This window comes from Ailuropoda melanoleuca, chromosome 18 (assembly GCF_002007445.2).
Source record: "Ailuropoda melanoleuca isolate Jingjing chromosome 18, ASM200744v2, whole genome shotgun sequence".
In the NCBI taxonomy this organism is placed as follows: domain Eukaryota; kingdom Metazoa; phylum Chordata; class Mammalia; order Carnivora; family Ursidae; genus Ailuropoda; species Ailuropoda melanoleuca.
In genome coordinates this window covers 6,621,380-6,641,926 of record NC_048235.1, presented here as the reverse complement: position 1 = coordinate 6,641,926, position 20,547 = coordinate 6,621,380, and the positions used below count along the sequence as shown (strand labels likewise).

The following is a 20,547-nucleotide window of genomic DNA, read 5'->3' as shown; positions in this document are numbered from 1 at the left end:
GTGTGTGTGTGTGTGTGTGTAAGTTTCCTGTTTGGTGTTTGCTGAGTTTCCTAAATCTGCCAATTAATTTCTTTCAACATATTTTTGAAGGTTTTAGATACTATTTCTTCAAATAATTTTTCTGCCCTGGTAGCTTTCTCTTTTCTGTCTGAGACCCCAATAATGCATACATGACTTTTTGATATTGTCCCACAGATTCCTAAAGCTCTGTTCATTTTTTTCCAATTTTTTTCTCTCTGTTCGTTAGATTGAAAAATTTGTTCTTTTCTTCAAGTTTACTGACTCCTTCCTTTGTCATCTCCTATTTTGCTCTTGATTCCATCCTAAGTTTAAAAACTTTCAGATACTGAAATTTTTTTCAATTCTAAATTTTTAAAAAATTTTAGTAAATTTTATAAGTTTTTGAAAATATTTTCCATTTCTGAGAACTAACTATCTCCCCGTCATTTTAAGTTGAGCATATTTATATGTCCCCAGGCAGAGCACAGCTAAAACTTCTACTTTATAATATTTCTTGGATTAATTCCAACTTTGGGGTCATCCTGAGTTTGGCATCAGTTAATTGCCTTTCCCTTGAAAAGTGATCACATTTTCTGGCTCTTGTATGTGAAATATTTTTTTACATGGAACCCTGGACATTTTAATGCTACATTGAGTGGACAATGGTTTCTGTCATACTTATTTGGAAAATGTTGATAGTTTTTCAATTTTTTTTATTATTATTTTGTGCAAGCAAGTAACTCACTTTTGTTTGGACTGCAAACTATAAATTCCATCCTGCCCTTTGCACATCGTGTTGTAGTATTAGTTCAGTTCTCAAAGCCTTCACTGTGCTTATCTGCGTTTGTGTTGGACACACACAACTTGCACAAGTTGTGAGCCTGAGACTTCGGTGGTTTATATACAGAACTATGGAGTCCTCTTCTCTGACTCTATCTGTTGGAGGATTCTCTCTCTACCTGCATCTACTCTTTTTCTGGTGCCAGAAAAATAGGAGCAAAGTAAAGACAGAGGGAAAATGGAAAATCCAGATCACAAAGTTGCTTCTCTAAGCTTTGAGTCCCCTCCACAATCTACCTGTTATGTTTAATTTCAGAGTGTTCAGGTGGCTGTGTTTTGTATTTTGTTTAGAATTTTGCTTGTATGCAGCAGAAGGAATGGGTTGAAGTGACCTAACACTTCATGCTATAACCAGAAATTCCATATATATAGTATTTTGCAATGACCAATTTGATTGTCATCGTTATTTTGGTGCTCAAGTATATTTCATGGTCTTAAAAAAGTTAAATATTTGTCTTTATCTTTATTACCAAGTCAATTAAGAAATACTTCCACTATCCTATTAACTTCACACTATTTTTGAAACTGAATTCTTTCCCCTTGATTTGAGATTTTTTTGCACAGTGCTCCACTGTCATTCATTAACTTTTGATGTAGGGGTGATTTAGCTAGGTGAGGTATTTAGAGGAGACAGGTAGTGTAGACTGCTCTTTAAATTGCTCACTGGCTGTATGAGCCTTGCTGAAATTTCTTTCTTAGAAAAAAAAAAAAAGAATGGTTTCTATGACAGTTTCAAGTAAATTTCTTCTAGACTCTCATTTAGCAATTCTGAGATGGGATCTTTGTCACTCTGAGTATAAGGAATACACACTATGCTGAGACTCCAGAGTTCTTCCTTCACATCTTGGCTCTGCCCTCATGTCTTGGCTTGCTGAGGAGAATTGTGCCCTCAGTTGCATTTTGTGATTAGTATTCTCCTCCTTTCTCCTCCACATTCTCACTTTTGGCTCTTGCTTCCTGGGATTAGGCAAGTACTCTGGCAGCTTCAAAAGCAAGTGTCAACGTAGGGTAGGAGGACATCTTTCCAGATTTCTGGATGATACAGATGGCAGAGAGCATGTTGGGGCCGTATAAGGAGCTGCTGGTCAGACACTATTTTCAAACAGAAAGTAGATTTTTTTTTCCATGAAGAGCATGAATCTCAAGGAGAGAAAACTAGATTTATTGGAGGAAGAAATCAAGAGATGATAATATTTGACAACTTTTAGAACCCAGAGTGAGATCTATAGTTTTCCTATTTGGCATAAAAATTGTAGAGAATACTACAGAAGGGACTCACTGAAGCCATATTTAATATATCACATACTATAAAAAAGGGGGATTTTCTTCATGTTTTGCTGATGTTTTCTATAAACTCAATGCTTAATGGCAAATTAGCCAGGATAATAAGAGAGGTTATGAAATATTTAACATTTTTAAGCCAGTAATTTCTGGCTTCTGCTGAAGATAAACTTTTTTTGCTAGGATGCAACTTCACTTTGCCATATTTTGAAAAGAAAGGAAAATTAACCAGTGCAAAAAAGTAAGGCAATTAATGTCAGGACATTTATTCTAAAGGAGATTAAGAAACAAAGCTCCAGCCTTTTTAATTAATGGCAGTTATTACAAATCAATGACCTATTGTCTATGGACAAGAGATCACAAGGTTCCTGGGCAGTAACTGTGCAAGAAAGCAGAGGTGATGCTAATGTTACTATTTATGCCATTATAATTAGATATTAGCCAGTGAGCTCTTCCATTAAGCTCATTTACAACTCTGAAAGTACAGAGTGGAATGTTTGCATTAAAAAAATTATGAAGACAATTCAGAAGTGTTCTCTATATCTCCCATTACATGAAGGTATAAATGTATGTATTAGAATGACATTTAAAATGGAAATATAGAAAGGAAGGCAGGATAGATGTTACGATAATAAAAGTTTATCAGTAAACATGTCTTAGTATTTTCTAATTTAGCAAAAATGAGTACAAGAACAGAAAGAAAGCATGCAGAAAAGGAAATATAAAATTCATTTCTTTACTTTTAGCAAAAGATCAAGTGATCTTGTAACCATACTACAGGTATACCTTGGGGATAATGAGGGTTTGGTTCCAAACGCCTGCAATAAAGCAAACATCTTAATAAAGTGAATCAAATGAAATTTTTGGTTTCCTAGTGCACGTAAAAGTTATGTTTACACTCTGCTGTATCCTACTAAGTGTGCACCAGCATTATGTCTAAAATAACCAATGTACATACTTCAACTAAAAATACTCTATTGCTAAAAAATGCTGACCATCATCTGAGCTTCCAGAGAGTTGTAATACTAATCACAGATCACCTTAAGAAATGTGATAATAGGGGCACCTGGGTGGCTCAGTCCTTAAGCGTCTGCCTTCGGCTCAGGTCATGATCCCAAGGTCCTGAGACTGAGCCCCACATCGGGCTCCTTGCTTTGCTGGGAGCCTGTGTCTTCCTCTCCCACTCCCCCTGCTTGTGTTCCCTCTCTCTGTGGCTGTCTCTCTGTCTGTCAGATAAATTAATGAAATCTTTAAAAAAAAAGAAAAAAAATGTGATAATAATCAAAAAGTTTAAAATATTCTGAGAATTACCAAAGTGTGACACAGAGGCAGGAAGTGAGCAAGTGGTTTTGGGAACAGCGCTTATAGTCTTGTTTTATGCAGCATTGCCATAAACATTTGTAAAACAAATGCAATAAAGCAAAGCACAACAAAATGAGGTATGCCTATAATAACATTTCCAGTCTCTACTCTTGCCAGAGCCACAGAATTTAATTCTTTCCCTTCTAATCAAGGGCTTGTTTCCTTGGAAACCTCTGGAAATGCTTCTGCCTTCCTCATAGATCTTTTGAGGTCAACTAGCAGATTAACTACAAAATACTCCCTATTAAATACAATCTTTCTGTTACATTTGCTGTCACAAACAATGCTGTCAAGAGATACGTGCAATCATTTTTCCAAATTTTATCCAAATAAATGAGATTTTAGTAGTGATTTTTAAAAATGAGTATAAAAATAATCATTTAAGATTATTTAAAAAATCCTACTATCCACTAAGCATTTGCTATTAGTGGGAGTATGATGCTAAGTATTTTGTGTATATATTTAGGGGCTCACGGCTCTGTTTCTACTAATTGTATGACCCTGGGCAATACTTTTTAAACTCAATTTTCTCATAGATAAAATTGATATAACAAAAAATTGTCTACTTGGTACACATGTTGAAATGATTCATGAAGGGGCGCCTGGGTGGCTCAGTCGTTAAGCATCTGCCTTCAGCTCAGGACGTGATCCCAGGGTTCTGGGATCGAGCCCCACATCAGGCTCCTCTACTGGGAGCCTGCTTCTCCCTCTCCCACTCCCCCTGCTTGTGTTCCCTTTCACTGGCTGTCTCTCTCTGTCAAATAAATAAATAAAATCTTTAAAAAAAAAAAAGAAGTGATTCATGAAGATAATTTCATGCATCTGCCAAAGTACCTAGAATATATTACGTGTTGAATATTACTTATTAATTGTTAATAATTACATGCCAAGACAAGGTGATTCTTCTTTTATTTTCAGAATTATTTTATGTATTGATGATTACCTTGTAGATTTTTTTTAAGCTACTGTACACTCTATCTAGAAGTTTATGAGAGTGTCTTTTTCTGTACAATATACCACTGCAGGGTATGAGAATTGAAAAAATTCTTTGGTAAGCTCTAAACCAAGTCAAACATCGAGAATGAATTCTCCCTAGCAACCATGTTCTGCATATCCAAATAGCAGAAATATTTGGAAATTATTAGAATTCTCAGATTCTAGATTTCACATACTCTGTGTTATATTAAGTATACTCTTCTTTATTCAACAGCTTAGAGAAAAATGCAACTTTGACTTTATTTGCTACTCTATCTTCATTTTGAAGGTAGTAATAAGATATAAGCAACAAACATAAATAAAAATAGGAGAAAGCACAATGATATAATATTTCACATATTCTCATTTTAAGACTGACTATATTCTATCTCTGTTTTGGTGATGGTAATAATATATCAGTAACAAACACATATAAAATAGGAGAGAGCACAATGATATATTTCACGTATTTTCATTTTAAAACTTGACTAAGACATCCTAAGACATTCCTATTATGTCTATCTTTTTTTACAACATAAAGTGAAATGAAAATTGTAAATATTTTACTGCAAGACATTGAGCTTCTTCTGGGTTTTTCACATTTTGTTATTCTATTACTTAAACGTTGTAGCCAACTGAATATTATTTCATTTTGGGGACCCACTGCAACTCTTATTACGCTGAATCCTTGTTGACAAATGACGTGGAGCATCTTTCCATGTACTTAGTTGACATTCATATGTTTTTTGTGAACTATCTGTCATTTGCCCATTTTTAAAAATTGGGTTGTTTCTTTTCTTATGACTGACATTTGAAAGTTATTTATATCTTTTGGATACAACTCTTTGGTTAGGTGTGTGATCTGCAATGATTTTCTCTCAGGCTATTGCTTGTATTTTCATTCTCTTAATGTCTTTCACAGAACAGAAGTTTTTGATTTTGATGGGTCCAAGTTTAAAATATATTCTATATCCTTGCTGTCTGTTTACCTTTTGTATCAATCACTGAGAAAGAAGTGTTAAAGTCACCAACTGTCATTGTGGATATTTCTGTTTTTCTTTTCCGCTCAAGCAGATTTTGCTTTATGTATTTTGAAGCTTTATGTTTATGAAGTTTGAAGTTATGTATTTTTCAGATGAAGACACATTTTTTAAATTGTTGTGTACTATTGACAGATTGACCTTTTTATTGTTTTTTAATTCTGGTAATTTTCCTTGCTCTGAAGTTACTGTTATTTGATATTAACACAAATACCCTCACTTCCTTTTGGTTACCATTTGCATGGTATGTCATTTTCTATCTTTTAACTCTTTTTTTTATAAAGATTTTATTTATTTATTTGACAAAGAGAAAGAGAGAGAGAAAGAGCAGCAGAAGGAGAGGGAGAAGCAGACTCCCTGCGGAGCAGGGTTCGATCCCAGGACCCTGGGATCATGATCTGAGCCAAAGGCAGTTGCTTAACAGACTGAGCCACCCAGGCACCCTCTGTCTTTTTACTTTTAATCTACAATTAAAGAGAATCAGGGCTGGGAAGTAGTTTAAGTGGTAAAAGCAGATTTTTATTCAGGAACTATTGCTATAGGGGAAAAGAGACCCAGTTCAGAACTGGGCTCAATTCTGAATACACCATGGAGAAATGGAGATTTATAGCCAAGAAGCAAGTTGGGGGTCAGTGGATAGAAAATTACTAAGAAGAAACCTCAGTGATAAGGGAGGATTCTGGTTAAAAGGACTCAACAGATTCTAGCCGCAGGCAGGCCAGGGTAGTGAGATATCACATGGGGGATGGTGAAGGAGAAGGAATTCAATTAGACACTGGGGGTGATCAGATGTCGAGGGTGGGGGTCCAATTTTATTTTTCTGAATGAAGTTAATCAGTTCTCCCAGAGCCGTGTGTTGAAGAGACTATCCTTTCCTTGTTGTATATTCTTGGCTTCTGTGTCAAAAACTAGCTGGTCATATATGTGAGGGTTTGCTCTAGATTCTGTTCTATTGGTCTTTGTGTCAAATTTTATACCAGTACCATACTGTTTGCATTATGACAGCTTTGTAGTATAGAACACTTCACGAATTTGCATGTCATCCTTGTGCAGGGACCATGCTAGTCTGCCCTGTATCATTCCAATTTAAATATGTACTGCCCAAACTAGCACATTATAGGTTTGTGGTAGGTTAAATCAGGAAGTATGATGCCTTCAGCTTTGTTCTTCCTCAGGATTGCTTTGGCTATTCAGAGTCTCTGGTGATTCTACATATATTTTAGGATTATTTTTTCTAGTTTGATGAGAAATGATATGGTAATTTTGATAGGGGTTGCACTGAATGTATAGATGACTTTGGGTAATATGGACATTTTAATAATATTAATTCTTTCTATCCATGAATATAGAATACCTTTCCATTTGCTTGTGTCACTTTTGATTTTTTTCATCAAAGTCTTAAAGTTTTCAGTGTACAGATCTTTCATCTTCTTGGCTATCTTTAGCCCTAAGTATTGTATTGTTTTTAATGCTATTGTGAACAAGATAGTTTTCTTTAATTCTTTTTCAGAATATTCTGTTGTTAGTGTGTAAAAACGCAACTGATTTCATTATGTTGATTTTGTATCCTTCAGCTTTACTGAATTGGTCAGTTACACCTAATAGATTTTTGGTGGAGTCTTTAGGATTTTTTATACATAAAATCATATCATCTGCAAAGACAATTTGATTTCTTTTTGCTTTAGGTACATTTCTTTTTCTTGCCTGATTTGCCTAGCCAGGACTTCTAGGACTATGTTGAATAGGAGTAATGAGAATGGGTACATTTCTCTTGTTCCTGATCTTAGAAGAAAATCTTTCTACCTTCCACTGCTGAGTATGATGTTAGCTGTGGGCTTAACAATTATGGCCGTTGTTATGCTGAGGTATGTTCCTTCTATTCCCATTTTGTGGAGGGCTTTTATTCTAAGAGGATGTTGTATTTTGTCAAATGCTTTTTCTGCTTCTATTGAGATGTTCATATGATTATCTTTCATTTATTAATGAGGTGTGTGACATTGATTGATTTGCATATATTGAACTATTCTTGTGTCCCAGGGATAAATCCCTCTTTGTGTATGATCCTTTCAATGTGCTGTTGAATGCTTTTTACTAGTATTTTGTTGAGTTTTTGCTTCTATCTCTTCATCAGGGATATTGGTTTGTTTTCCTTCCTTGTAGTGTCCTTATCTGGTTTGGTATCAGAGTCGCTGGCCTCATAAAATGAGTTTGGGATGTTTGTTCCTCTTCAATTTTTTGGAGGAGTTTGGGAAGGATTGGTACTAATTGTTCTTTAAATATTTGGGTGAATTTTCCAGGTAAATAATCTGGTCCTGGGTTTTTTTCTTTTGTGTGGTTTTGGATTAATGATTCAAACTCCTTACTCACTATTGATCTGTTCATATTTTCTATTTCTTCATGATTCTGTCTTGGCCATTTCTTCTAGGTTATCCAAATGTTGGAGCACAACTTTTTATATTAGTCTTTTATACACTTTGAATATCTATGGTATCAGTTGTAATGTCTTCTCTTTCATTTTTTATTTTATTTATGAATCTCTTTTTTTCTTATGCTAGCTAAAGACTCGTCTATTTTGTTTATCTTTTTGAAAAGCTAGCTCTTAGTTTTGTTGATCTTTTCTACTGTCTTTCTAGTGTCTATTTCATTTATTTCTGTTCTGATCTTTGTTATTTCCCTCATTCTGTTAACTTTGGGCTTAGTTTCTTCTTTTTCTAATTCTTCGAGTTATAAAGTTAGATTGTTCATTTGAGATCTTTTTATTTTCTTAATATATGCTTTTATCTCTCTAAACCTCCCTCTCAGAACTGCTTCTGTAACATCTCATAGGTTTTGATGTTTACTGTTTCCATTTTTATTTGTTTTGAAATATTTTTTATTCCCTTTTGATTTGTTCTTTGACTTACTGGTTGTTCAGCAGTCTGCAGTTTAATCTCCACATATTTGGTTAGACAAGTCAGAAATTTAAGTAAACAATTATAATTCAGTAATCTAATGCTAAAATAAATGAACAAACTAACCTCTCAGGGAATACAAAAGAAGGCATGATTATCTGTAAAGAAGGGAAATAGGGGTGATTACAAAGGTAGTGGTATTTGAGTTTGTGACAGTAAATAGGAGGGAAGAGGGACATTGTAGGCAGATAATCCTGTAGATTCAGAGTATTTCTTTTTTAGTATGGCTCTTGCTGATGTAAATCATTACTTCTTTATGGAATCAATTATCCTCTCACACGATATAAAAAGGTAAACTATTATGGGAATACATAATATGGGAAAATGACAGATATGTGTCAAAGCCTTGCATGCCAATATTTAAAATACCCATCCTTAGTTTTCTGAAGAGAATACAGTTGTTTTAGGTGTCAAGGATATTCTCTAGGTGGAAGTGTCAGTTACGAATGTGATTTTAATGTCCTCACAAGCAGCTGATAATGTAAGCTGCTTGACCATTTCCTAGTTTTATACCAGCAAGTATAAATAAATATGGTGATTGTATAAATATAATAAACTATAAATAATTGTGTTTCACAGATGTTTCTATTCTAAGACATGTGACTTAGTGACTTTTTAGAAAAAGATTCATATGTTTAAAACTCTTCTGAAGGTCCAGATAAACCAGATTTATAAAGGTAATGTTTTTGGAGTCTGTTATTTTCAAAACCTCCTTTTACTAAACTGAAGATTTGTTAGTCACCTGTCTTGTTAAAACCTATTGTAACTGAAAAAAATATTATTTAGGGCTTCTTTATGTACTATATTTATAAAATGATTAGAATATTAAATACTAGAGGCTGAACTTAGATAAACAATTGTCTGCTAAAACCAAATCTAATTCAAGAAGGAATTAAAAAAAAATCGTAGATCCTTTTAAAAAATGGTCTCATGATGGTCCATTGAAGACCTCCACAATTCAACCATGAATTACCTGTCTCATCCCTTTCTGAGGCAAGTTTACAGATAATCCCGCTGTTCTCTCTACGATCACAAAAATGTCAGCTGAGTTCTAAAGATGAGAGGAGGCCTATGAGAAACATTTGTTGAAGCCTTCACTGTGTGATCTTGCATGGCGAGAAAAAGCATCTTTAATATCTTCTGGGTTCTCAGACTTCTGTCTGGATTCTGCATGTTACACTATGCTAGCATTTTAGTCCCTGAAAGAAACTTTTTCCTATTTAACATAGTAGGAATATTCCTTTATTATTCAAGATAATGTTTGCTATCATGATACTTGAACTGCAAATTCTCAGTAATTTAAAGCAGGAGAAGCATACTTCATGTGGACGTGAAATCCAAATAGGTCTTCACAATGGCATGAAACTCCCTCCAAGCACTGATTCCGGGATCCTGGCTTTTTTCATCTTGCAGCTCTGCCATGTTCAACACATGGCTTTGTGGGCTACCATGCTGATCTGCACCATGGGAAGGACAAGGGCATGGAGAACCACAAGGGAGGAGTTTTTAAAGGACTAGTTCTGGAAGCAATGCACATCAGTTTCTCCAGCATTCAGTTGGCTGGGACTCAGTAATATTGTCTCAGTAACAAGCTGTGTCCTCAGGGGTAAAAAAGTGAAAATGCTTTTGGTGAGCAGTTTGCCAGTGTCCTCCATAGCTTCCTTCTATATTCTTTCCTTTGCTAGTGGTCTTAAATATTTCTGCTTCTGTCCAATCTAAACTATCTAGAAAATCTCCATGTTCCTATCCATTCTTTAGCTTGTTTTCTTAAGTGTCTTTTTAAATGTCCTTTAGTTTTATTGAAAGTAATGAATTGAAACAACTTGAACTGCGAAGGATTTCTCATTGAAAATCATTTCCCTTCTTAACACCTACTTATATTTTGAGTAAGATTCAGAATAAATGAGAGACTCACTTAGTCACTCATTCATTGATTCAGTAAATCTTTTGCGATCACAAGTGCCTACTCTACACCATGAATTCTGGGAAACTGAGACACATTGTGAATAAGAGAGATAAATACCCCTTCCACATGGAGCTTCCCGCTTCACTGGAGGGGATGAAAAATAGATTAATAAAAAAAAGAAACACAGGGGGCGCCTGGGTGGCACCGCGGTTGGCCANCACTGGAGGGGATGAAAAATAGATTAATAAAAAAAAGAAACACAGGGGGCGCCTGGGTGGCACCGCGGTTGGGCATCTGCCTTCAGCTCAGGGCGTGATCCCTGCGTTGTGGGATCGAGCCCCACATCAGGCTCTTCCGCTATGAGCCTGCAAGANCCTTCAGCTCAGGGCGTGATCCCTGCGTTGTGGGATCGAGCCCCACATCAGGCTCCTCCGCTATGAGCCTGCAAGAATCTTCCTCTCCCACTCCCCCTGCTTGTGTTCCCTCTCTCGCTGGCTGTCTCTATCTCTGTTGAATAAATAAATAAAATCTTTAAAAAAAAAAAAAAGAAACACAGACCTAATGAATGAGATATTTATAAGGTAGAAAAGTAAATGATAAGTGAAATGGAAAAAGGAAAAAAAAGTAGAGCAGGGTATGAGAGTGGATCAAGAAGGTGGAGTTGGAGGGAGGATGCTGCACTTTTACATAGGGTGGCAAACCTTACTGAGTATGGGATGTTTGAATAGCTCCTTAAGGGGAAGGCTTTCTAGGAAGAAAGTCTCAAGGAGACAGAACAGTCTAAGCCAAGACCCTAAGGCGTCAGCATGTGTGGCATGCTGGACACACAAACAGAGAGGCAGTGTGGCTGGGGTGAGGAAACAGAGTTAGTAAGAGAAAAGGTCAGAGAGTCGATGGTGCAGAGTTTGAAGCACGCACATTTTCAAAGAGGTTGAGAAGTATAAATGTAAATTGATTTCCTTAAAAGTGTACCTTTATGTTAAAAGAACATTATGTACTACAGAAATGATTTGAATGAAACTGAGTAATATTTTTAATGATATCATGCATACATGTGGTGTATGTTGCAAGTAACCAATATTTTCGTGCATTTTTTAGTTACTTCTTTTGATAGATGCATGACATTTTCAGGGAAAATGACTATTGTTTACAATCTTTTTAAATATTCTCTTCAGAGTTAATGAACAGAGCTTGAGATCGAGGGCCTGCAAGTTTGGTCCTAGTTTTCATGTCCTACCCTAGACTTCCATGCCCCCTGTGCTTGTACCTCAGGAGGTCTCTCTGCAATCCTGACCCTCCCTCAGAGGTAGACACCCTCTATCCAGAACCTAGTGTAAGACCCTAAGTGTCAGTACACCTGAAACTAGTATAACATTGTATGTTAACTAATGGGAAAACAAAACAAAAAAAGATTCTTAAGTGCCTATAGGGTTTCCTGATGAGGACAGTGAATCTAGGAGAAGATTATCCATATACATGCCTATGAATTGAAAGTACTGTTCTCAGAAAGTCTCCTCTTAACTCAGATCTGTTTCTATGCTGTCCGTCTAGCCATCAATCCCCATTGTTCCTAAATGGAGAGAGGGGCGGAGGGAAGGATGGTGGGAGAAGATTCAGAGTGAATCAACTTTCACTTCTCTCATCTCCCCTCTGTTCACAGCAGTGCTAAGTGTGACTACAGATGTTTCCAGAGTTCTTACAGAGCTCTGCGCAGACTGGTAAAAAATTAAATACACATAGAATAGTTTGAACCAGAAAATTCCAAAGTTTGATACTCCTCTAGAAATGACAAGTTTGGTTTAGTAGGTCCAAAATAGAATTCCTTAATAGATATATTTTAAATCTTAGAATATTTTCCATGTGAACAAATAAATCTTTAATTCTTACACACAAGATCCATAAGAGACAAGTGAACTGGGATTTGGTCACAAAACTCACTATATAGAGAAAAACTAGTAATTTTGGGAGAATTAGTGGTATAAAGGTCAGGGAAATTATATTGGCATTTTGATTATCTGTATTTCTTTTCTTCATTAATCAGGTAACTAAGTACTTGGCAATTTGAATGTAGAAACAGATTCCTATTCATGGTATCTCCAATATTTCTTTGTCTTGGACACAACAAACTGTTTTGTGAATTCAAACGTCCAGTGAATAAGCTATTTAAAGTCCAACCTATTTTATTTTCTTTGTTTGGGGAGTTTGAAATAGGAAGAATAGATATGCTTTTATGTTATAAAGCACTGTTGTTGGTTTTTTTTTTTTTACCATATTGTGTACATAATTTTCCTGTGTTTATATTTTTCAAGTATATTTATTTATTTATTTATTTAAGCGATTTCTGCACCCAACATGGGGCTTGAACTCTGACTCTGAGATTAAGAGTCACATGTTCTTCCAAATGAGCCAGCCAGGCATGCCTATAATTTTCCTGTGTTTAATTCAGCCCTCTTTTTGACAAAGGTATATTCTTTTGAATGTGCTGATTAACAAAATAAATTTCCATGAAGTACTACACTCTGATCTGTCCTCATTTGTTTTTATTAAGGTGGTGTGTGGTTTCCCATTCTTCTGCATTTTTCCTTTATGATGGCATCTATTTTCATAATTACTTAACTCAATTATCATTGTTGAAAGATTTGTACCCATTCGGGTAAGATATATTTTCAAGGTTTTTTTTTTTTTCTTTCTCAAATGTAGTAATATTTCACATTAGTCAAATTACCTCCAGTTACTTCACATTACCTTCAATATTTAGGGGCAAAGAGATTTCCAAAGCAATCCTAAAGACAATACATCATTCCAAAAATTTAAAATTAATCCCATTTATCTTTCATGGCAGGACAGTTGTGGAAAAAAACATAAAGAGTGAAGAGTGTTTTGAGATGATTGCATTGGAACTTGCCATCATTACTAAAGTTGTAGATATGATGAATGATGCATGGATTCCTGTTCAGTGCAACTGGCATCGAGCCCCAAAGGGTAGTAGTTTCAGTGGACTACTGACAACTAAAAAAAAAAAAAAAATCCATATAAAAAAGTTTAGGAGGGCTTTAATTTTAGAGCTTTAATTTTTAGGGAATTTGATTTTGTCTTTGATAGAGAGTTAAGAACTAATTGTGGAGTTGGTTCTTGTGAAGTAATATTTTGACATGTTAGAGTGATAACTAATCATTTATATATTATTTTCTTCCCTTGGCCACTAGCTTGACTGTTTTGGATGCTGGAATGCTAAGTGTACCTTTCAAATAAGATAAATTTTTGATTAGCTTCATTATTTGGATAACACTTTTACTTTACATTTCCTCAGTGTTAATGAACTATATTTTCTCTACAGGCCACGTTAATTTGTATTAATTTGTATATATGTTGTGTATACACACGTGTTCATACATTATTAGTGGTTAATTTACAAGCATATAGGGTATAGACAAGGACAAAATTTAATGTTAAAGTTTTTTATGCTATTCAAGTCTATTTAAATGATACAGTTCCTTTTATTTATTTATTTAAAAGTGTCAGTGCAATTTTATGGGGGAAGGAAAGTTTTTTTCAACAAGCAGTGCTGGAACAGCTGGATAGCCCACATTGCAAAAATGCACTTTGATCTCCTTTTTCAAGTTACACACACACACACAAACACAATGATGACTGATAAAATATAGATCTAAATGTAAAAGCTAAAATCATAATGCTTCTTAAAAAATATGTGGCTATATTTATGAACTTGTGTTCAGAATTTTTTTTTTAATGTTAACTAGTTAACATACCATGCAATATTGGTTTCAAGAGTAGAATTCAGTGATTCATCAATGACATACAACACCCAACGCTTATCACAAGCACTCTCCTTAAACCTACCAACTATCTAGCCCCACCCCCACCTCCCCTCTATCAACCCTCAGGTTATTCTCTATAGTTAAGAGTCTCTTGGGGCGCCTGGGTGGCAAGCGGTTAAGCATGTGCCTTCGGCTCAGGGCGTGATCCTGCCCTTATGGGATCGAGCCCCACATCAGGCTCTTCTGCTATGAGCCTGCTTCTTCCTCTCCAACTCCCCCTGCTTGTGTTCCCTCTCTCGCTGGCTGTCTCTATCTCTGTCGAATAAATAAAATAAAATCTTTAAAAAAAAAAGAGTCTCTTATAGTTTGTTCCCCTCTCTCCTTTTTTTCTTAACCCCCTTCCCATGTGTTTATCTGTTTTCTAAATTCCATATATGAGTGAGATCATATTTGCATTCGTCTTTCTCTGACTGACTTATTTCACTTAGCATAAAATATACTCTAGTTCATCCACGACATTACAAATGGCAAGATTTCATTTTTTGATGGCTGAGCAATATTTCAGTGCATATACAGATACCTCTTGTTTATCCATCCATCAATGGACATTTGGGCTTTCTCCAGAGTTTGGCTATTGTTGATAATGCTGCTACAAAAATTGGGATGCATGTACCCCTTTGAATCTGTATTTTTGTATCCTTTGGGTATCCTACTAGTGCAATTGCTGGATAATAGGGTAGTTCTATTTTTAGATACAGTTCCTTTTAAATGCTTTTATGGAGGCAATATTAAAAAGGAGCCAGTGGCTTAGTAGTGTTAGAGAAATTGGTCCAAACTGTTCTGTATTAACTGAAACACCAGAAAAATACATGTTCTATGCTGGAAGAGAGAAAAAGAATTAAAAGTTGGTGGTAGGGGGAAGCTTACATTCAGAGGAGCAAAGCAGCAAAAAGGAAGGTAAATTGTGCAGAAGAAGCAGTCCAGGGAGAGGTGGGATCATTGTGCAGGATACTAAAGCATGCATAATAATCAACAGCTGAGAGCATAGAGAGCATGTATGCATTCCACTCTGAGATACAGTTCAACAAGAAGTTGCCACTGTGAGCCCTCTTTCTGGATTCATCTACAAATTTTTAAAAAACATTTTATTTATTTATTTTTGTGTGAGAGAGAGAGGGATAGAGAGAGAGAGAATGAGCAGGGAGGGGGCAGAGGGAGAAGCTGACTCCCCGCTGAGCAGGGAGACCAATGAGGGGCTCAATCCCAGAACCCTAGGATCATGCCCTAAGCCAAAGGCAGATGCTTAACCAACTGAGCCACCCAGGTGCTCTCATTTATAAATTTTTTATTTTGAAGTTATTATAGATTTACAGGAAGATGCAAGGATAGTACAGAGAAGGTATATTTTCTCCCAGTGGGCACACTTTCAGGAACTGGTGTACAGTGTAAAAACCAGGGGTGGATATTAGCACAATGCGTGTGTAGTTTTGTTCCACTGGGCTGATTTGTGTAACCACTACCTCAGTAAAGATACACAACTATTCCATCACAAAGATCTCTCTTGTGTTATCCCTTCAGAGTCACCCTTAACCCCTTTCCTGCTCCCACCACAAGCCCTAACCCCTGGCAACTACAAGTGAATTTTGCCATATCAATAATTTTGTCATTCTGCAAATGTTACATAAATTGAAATATACAACACATGATATTTTACGATTGGCTTTTATTTTTCACTCAGCATAATGCCCTTGAGATCCGGACAAGTTGTTGCACGTATCAATACTCCATTCCTGTTACTGCTAATAGTATTCCGCGGTATGGATTACCACAGTGCATGTAATCATTCACCTGTCATCAAGTATTTGTGATGATTCTGTTTTGACTATTACAGATTAAAGCTGCTGTGAACACTTGTGTAGAGGTTTATACTTGGTCATAGATTTTTATTTCTCTGGAATATGTGTCAAGCACTGTGACTGCTGCCTAGTATGTTCTGCATGCTTAGTGTTTTAAGGAACTGTCAGTTAATTTCTGAATGAGTGGCTGAACCAGTTTTAATGAAGTATGGGAGCAATCTTACCTCCCTTTACAACCTTTTACTTTCCCCTATCCATAATATAAATGGCCTGAGTATTCCCTACACGTTATTGAGAACCACATCAGACAGTGTTAGAATTTTTGTTTCAACCATCGAACATCAGTTAAAAACCCGAGGAAAAGAAACATCTACTGTGTTTTACCCACATTTTTACTCTATTATCTTTTTAAAATTCCTGATGTCCCGAATTCCTTCTTTTATCATTTATTTTCTGTTTTAAGAAATTCTTTAGCTATTCTTTTAATTAATTAAATTACTAATAATTAATACCATATGATTTCACTCATATGTGGATTCTAGACAAAACAAATGACTAAACAAGCAAAAAGCAGCATCAGGCCTATAAAAACAGAGGACAAAGTGATGGTTGCTGGATGGGAGGAGGGTGGGGGATGGGCAAATGGATGAAGGAGAGTGAAAGATAGAGGCTTCCAGTTATGGGATGATTAAGTCATGAGAATAAAAGGCACAACATAAGGAATATAGTCAATGATACTGTAATAACGTTGTGTGGTGACAGATGGTAGCTACACATACGGTGAGCGTAGTCTAACACATAGTGTAGTTTTATCACTATGTTGTACACCTGCAACTAATATAACACTGTGTGTCAACTGTGCTGAAATTAAAAAATTTGTTCGAAGAGGAAAAAAAATAAAAGAAAAATATCATGCAACTTCCTTCTTGCCTCCATGGTCAGATGGAGGAAACTCATCTGATGAGAAATCTGCTATCATTTTAATTGCTTTTATCCTTTGCATTCAGGTTTTCTTTTGGGTGGAGACAGGAGCAAGAAGTCATCCCAGTAAAAAACAGTAAAGGCCCTGGGAGAGTGAAATGAAGAAAGAGGGGAGCAAATGTCAGGATCCATTTTGCACGCGTACATGGAAGTCAGCCTTGTATTACTGAGGACCTTAGTAAAATGCACATTAGAATGGTCAATGTGAGAGATGCAAGACAGATTGCTAATACACTGACTTCTATCTCACATTGGTTAAGGGCCGCCCCACAGTTCCTAATTCTCTCCTACTTTCATAATTACACATGCAAGCATGTCCTAGAGCAAACAGCAGGAGATACACGATAGGACCAAGGTGAAGAGGCTGTTTGCTGCAGTAATGACTGGAGTAAGGAACAGACTTAGACGGTGTGGCTGGGCAGAAGATATCCCACCCTGGACCATTTATTCACGAAGGGAAGCTATGGCTTCCAATTCCTCATGCTAACGTGGCCACTGAGAATTTCCCCAAGGATTGTAATGCGGTGACAATCATTCCTCAGGTCTCAGACAGTAGTACCGTTGCCTTGTCCTTTCAGGGAGGTTTTATCTTCAGATCAGGGCCTGCAAGAGGGCATCTGAGTTCAAGCACCCTGGGATCCTGCTACCCCTCCTCTCTGTCAGTCTCTGAGGATTCACTTCTTTTCTGGGTCAGGCCTCTTCCACATTCTTCACAGAGCTGAGACCTCATCCCATCCCCTTCTTGGCCAACTTCAGCTTCCTTCTTGCATGGATTCTTTTTGGTGGAAGACAGAAAAATCATTTTTGTGTTCCTCCAAGTTTTCTATAGCAGTGTCACTAAATGCTAAATTAATAACACTCTTGAAAGTTTGTTAAGGATTAATTGTTCCCTGGGAATATTGAGATTTAACTTGTTTTCAACTGTGTGGAGATAACACTTTGCTTTTGAAAATGTGCAGTTCATGCTGTAGGGATTATACTCGTGATTACTCATTTGGCAGGGATCTGGTCCTACCACATCAAGCAGGATCCAAATAAATCTATTGGCAAGTGATTGTCTCTTGAGGCCATTTTCAGGTTTGGAAAAGTGGTCAAAATATATAATGGATGAAATTATTAGATCATAGGGAGAGTGAACATTGGAATGTGTTATTTTTAGAGGTAACTTGGAAGCGCATCTATGACTGAATTCATGTGTCAGCCATCAGTCCTTCTTATCTTTCTGTGGATTTATTTAGCCAAGAGAATATCTCCTACTTCTCCTTTCATTATCATTAGGATGACTGCACCATCTGATTTGTCAGGGACTGTCCTGGCTTCCAGTGCTCCCAGTGTCGCAATTCATAGTACTCCTTCACACTTAAAAACTATGTCCCGAGTAGGACAGTCTTCCAAATCACCACCCTTAATTGTTGAATTCAGAGCCTTCTATTGGATTTTAAGTGTGTGTGTCTGAGTGTGTGAAAAGTCCAAGTTGTTTATAAAACAATGTTCGAATGTAATATGTCTTTGAGAATTCTTCCGAATTCTTTCTGAGCTGTGTTTTTTTACTTGGCAGGATTTTTCTGGCTCCCTAAAAGTTTTTATCAAACCAGGAGTCCAGATGGCCAGTTCGTTGGTTGCCCAGTGACAGGGGAGTCAAAGCTGGTTTCTGCATGACAACAATATGTCGAAACTTAACTAGGACAGGAAGCTTTCCCAAAAGATTGCGTGAACAGAATGTTACAGATTCTTGTACTCTCCAGAGATTACTTGTGAGCTGGGAGAGAATCCTGTTCCACTTAAATCTGATTTTCGCTATAATATCACTGTTGTACTTAGGCACAGGTAGGACTTGGTAATTTAAAAAAGAAATGACCACTTTTAGCCTAGTCTAAAATATTTATCTTCAAACATAAAAGTTTGCTGATTTGTGTCTAATCAAGATCGTTGGCTCCCTGTTTAAAGGTATACTTGGAATCTTCCTTAGATGTTAATCAAGGTTTATAACCTATATTTATTTTTGACGATAAAATTTATCCATAGATATAGAAAGAGATTAAACAGGAAACCTGGTAAATACAATCAGATGGGGTTTAGGGTAGAAATAAATGGACTAAAGTTGTTTGTTTTGAAATTTCTTAAACCCATTCTTTCCTTCTAATTATTAAGAAAAATATCTTTTTTTAGTTTCTCTCTTTTTTCTTTTCCTTCTTTCCTTCTTTCTTTCCTTCTTTCTTTCTTTTTGTTTGGGGGGGGCTTGTTAAGTTTCTATTTTAATTCCAATTAGTTAACATACAGTGTTACATTAGTTTCAGGTATAAGGAAAAATATTTCTAAAGTAACCAATAAGTATCCCCAATGGTTTTAAAAATCTAAGAAACATTTACATTGAAATTTTGAAGGAAGGTTAAGACAAGGACATTTTATGGTCTATGTGCTTAAATGTTTTGTATTTTTAGTCAGGACTTCACTGCAAAAGGAAATTTGCAATTTTATTTGAAATGTGGGCATTTTAAACAAATGTAAAACTCTTTGTTTTGGAGAGTGACCCAAATCCAAGCTAATTTAACCTTAGTTTTTGTGATAAGTGAAATACATTTGAGTTGACTATTAAATTTCATTTGAAGCTCAGTACTGAAAGAAAGTGTATCATTTGCGTTGTGACATAGCAGCGAGCTGAGGTTTCTAGTAGTTACAAAGTGTTTAGAATCCCCCATTTGTTTTCCAGAATTAAATCTACAGAACTACACAGGAATATTGTCACAAATTCTTTCTCCTTGAAGTACAGAGATTTCTTTTTTGGACTCGTCTGATATTAGAACCTAAGATATGTTGGATACCATGGATTTTAACTCATGCATGTGTTTGGAGAGGGAACTTAATGAACTCACATAAAAGAAAACATTTTACCCTGTTAAGTTTCCTGAGCTACTTTGGGGACTTGGAGAGCTGTCCATTTGGGAGAAATTCTGACATTTGGTTCAGGAGCAATTAGTGCATTTTGGGCCATCTGTTTCCACAGAGAGTGTGAATGTTTCAGAGAGATAGCCGTGGGGGCAGAGGGTGGGTGAGAAAGAGAAAGGGAATGTCTAACCTCTGGTGCTCTCTGTGCCTTTCCACATAATGCAGTCCTGTTTGCGGGGACATCACGTTCTTTCAAACTAACCTGTCAGGCACTGTAATCTTCCTTGCGGCTCCATGGATCACAGAATCTCATTGCCGCTTTCTAGAGGCTTCATTGTACCAATCTTTATAACAGTGCAAAGGAAACTGGGCAATTGGGGAGGTCACAAGATGGAGAACTACTGTTTCTCTTAGCCTATGGCACAAAACGGTATTACTTCTATTTCACGGTTTAAAGATTTTAGAAAAATTACTCTTAATTTTTAAATTTCTGTGTCTCTCTTTCGGTCTCATCTTTCTCTCTCTCTCTCCCTCTTTCTCTCTTTCTTACGGATACATACTAGAATCCAGAGGGAGAAGTTCCAGCCTGGGGACACAGCTATAGTAGTCCGTGACCACTGCCCTCCATATCTTTACTTTGTTCCTACATGAAACTCCTAAAGCCTCATTCCTTCTTTAGGACAATGATCA

General features: G+C 36.3%; 1 long non-coding RNA gene and 1 other non-coding gene across 2 annotated transcripts in view; both read right to left on the bottom strand.

Annotated features, from left to right (window-relative positions):
• LOC117797114 overlaps nt 1-20,547 on the bottom strand; it is a 264,228-nt gene that overhangs the window by 122,801 nt on the left and 120,880 nt on the right. The gene's annotated exons all lie outside the window — the stretch shown is intronic.
• On the bottom strand, nt 6,507-6,609 carry LOC117797127. The gene has a single exon (XR_004622013.1). It is a non-coding gene; the product is annotated as a U6 spliceosomal RNA (small nuclear RNA).